We start from the raw sequence: 3,161 nt of genomic DNA on the forward strand, positions 1-3,161 counted from the left end.
GATCAATCCTACAACAACAAACTAGCATTAGAATTCTTGGGTGTGATAACTCATATCTTACTTTTAACTACGTGGGGGTGCCAATTGATGCAAACATGGGCTTAAAAAGTAATTGCCAATAGTTGAACGTATATAAGGCAAAATCTCCTCATAGAAAGCAAAAATTCTATCGGTTAGGGGACGTGTCATGTTAGTTATATCCATCCTTGGCAACCTTCCATTTTATTATTTCTTGATTTCAAAGCATCGATTTGTATCATCAAAACCCTTTGGAAACTTAGAAGAAGATTGTTATGGGATGGAAACGAAGTGAAGAAAACAAAAACTTGGTACCATGTCCTAAAGTACTTGCTTCAAAGGAGAGTAGGGGTCTCAAAATTGGTTCTCTTAGAGTTCTCGATATAGCTGTCTTGACTAAGTGGATATGGCGACTGAATAAAGATGAAGATAATTTGTGGAGTCGCACAATCAATGGAAGACATAGTCTAGATCGCAAACCGATGAGTATGTATGCAAAGAGAACTCTCTCAGTCATGTGTAGCGATATAGTCAAGGTAAGAGACGATCTTGATAGTCTCGATTTGGAGTTTGAAAATTTTCTCTCTGGTTTAGTCGATTCAGGAGAGAACACTCTTTCTTGGAATGACAACTGGTTGGAATCGGGTATACGCGATTAAGCTCTTAGGTTTGTATAATATGGATAAACAAAAGTCATCACTCATTGCTGATAGATTCAACTAAAATGGTTTCATTAGAAGTTGGAAAAATTACAAAGTTTAACAGTGGAGGTTTGGAAACTATCAAATCTCCGTTCTATCATTGGACGTTTTGTTCCTTCTCATGAAATCGATGCCATAAAATTCAACCAGTCGTTGGATGGTAGTTTTTATGTTAATGCAATGAGGAACTGGATAGACTCTCAGCTAAACATCCCATTGATCACCCTAATAGTATGGATTACTACTGTCCCAATCAAAGTTTATGTTTTTGTGTGGAGATCATGCTTGGACCGTATACGTAGTTACTTAGCTTTGAGTTGCAAAAGTGTGAATATCTATTCACAAGTTTGCCCATTTTGCTCTTATGAGATTAAAAATTACAATCAACTTCTTGCAACTTGTTCATTCACGCAGGAAGTATCAGAATGGATATTCAAATGGTGTTGTATTAAAAGACGATCAAATATATATGATTACAATATTAATTTTGCAACTAATTGGGGTCATTGCTCAAAGAAAAAGAAGATATTGCTAACTATTATATATGAAACAATTTGGAGTATTTGGAATGTGAGAAAGGACAAGATGTTTAACAATTCATTTCTACCCTGAAAAGACGGCAACCAATATAATTTCAATCATGTGTGGGTAGGTGAAACATAAGGGTAAATTCCAAAAGAACAACCGGACGTGTTGGAGTTGCCCTTTTTGATCTTACATTGTATTTTCCATTATTTGTTTTCTTTTCCTATCCCTAGTCACTTGCTAGGGTATGTTTAATAAAATTGTCAGATAAAGAAAATAACAATAAAAAAAATATTATGAAAGATAATAATAATAATAATAATAATAATAATAATAATAATAATAAGCGACTTAAAAATAAATAAGTTTTCTATGAAAACTTCTTTCAAGAAAATAACAATTTTGTTGGTAATTCCTAAGTAGCTTAATGATAGAATTTCCTATAAAATTGTGTGGTCCGTAAATTAATTACATGTTCACGACTAAAACAAATTGGTCGCAATAGAGTTTTTTCCTATAAAAAATTTGTCTCAGCTACGTAGAAATTTCAAATATGTTTTCCTTGATAATTTCTATTGTACGTAGGAAATTAACTTGTGGTGTGTATGTGAATATGTGTACTACTCTCAACCCAAATATTTGGGTTAAATTACATTCAATGCTCATGTATATTTGTTTTGATAAAATAAAATGTTTCTTTTTTAAGTTTGTTATATAAGAAAGAAAATAATTTTGTAATCACATGAATTCTTGTTTTAAGATTATGTGAAACCTTCTATTCAAATATTACGACATAATTTTCCATCAAACACATAACCCCACATCAAAATAAGTCTTCTACATAATTATAACAACATACAACCACCGACAACAATCCCATCGTGATCGCAGTACTTCACAAGGACATATTAATTTTACATAAACTTATTAGAAGGTTATTAAAACGATACGATTCCATCACATTGACATATGAAGTGATGAACATGTGACTAGGCTATAGAAGAGGTAATAGATGATGAAAACTACCATGGTCCATTTATTAAATCATCATCAAGTACATCAAGAAGATTCACGGTCATATCAAGAAGAGACTGGGTTTCGCCCACAAACATATCACTTTCCATGACTATACGTTCAATCCCATCCACCAATCCAAGAGAGTTGAAAGGTGGCAATGTTTGAGCTTGCCTGTTATTTTCTTCACTGAGAAAATGATGATTAAAATAACCAACACTTCAAACTCCAAATGGAAATAAAATTGAATTAGAAAAGTTCGGGTTTGTGGAATGCTCCACATCATTATGATCAGTTGGTGTATGTAGAAATGTAGGAGATAAAATCTCATTGTTTCCTTGGAAATCTTGAGAGTGAATAAGATAATTATGATTTGATGAAGTTGAAGTGTGACCACAATTGGAATTGGTCTTCCTAAACACATTTGATATCTCGCGCATCTCAAGATCATAGTTTTCTCCACCAAGTGCAAAACCCTGTAATGGTTGCAACCCAGTTCCTAAGCCATAATACAAAGATGCCTATCCAGAGACTGATTTCTCTATTGAAGTTCCTGAATAATTTAGCAGTGTCATTGAACTAGTTGCGTCTACTGGAGCCACAACTTCACCAAAATCCATCGGGGTCATTGCTATAGTTTCACCATCCTTTAGAGGCCCCGTTATACTTTCATAAATATTTCTTGTCATTTGAACTTCATTTCTTAGACCTATAACAATGTTACAACTTTCTGCGAATCCAAAAGTAACGATCTTGCTTTTTTCACCAAATGAAGTATGAAAAAACTATGATTTGTTGATTGATCACTATAAGAATTATTAATGGTGGTTTTTAGTTGTGATACAGGTAATGGAAGAGCTCTTTGCAGTAAGCCTTGATGTTGTTTATGGTAATGTATGACAT

This window comes from Lactuca serriola, chromosome 8, assembly GCF_051521515.1.
Source record: "Lactuca serriola cultivar US96UC23 chromosome 8, Lser_US96UC23_V15, whole genome shotgun sequence".
NCBI lineage: Eukaryota > Viridiplantae > Streptophyta > Magnoliopsida > Asterales > Asteraceae > Lactuca > Lactuca serriola.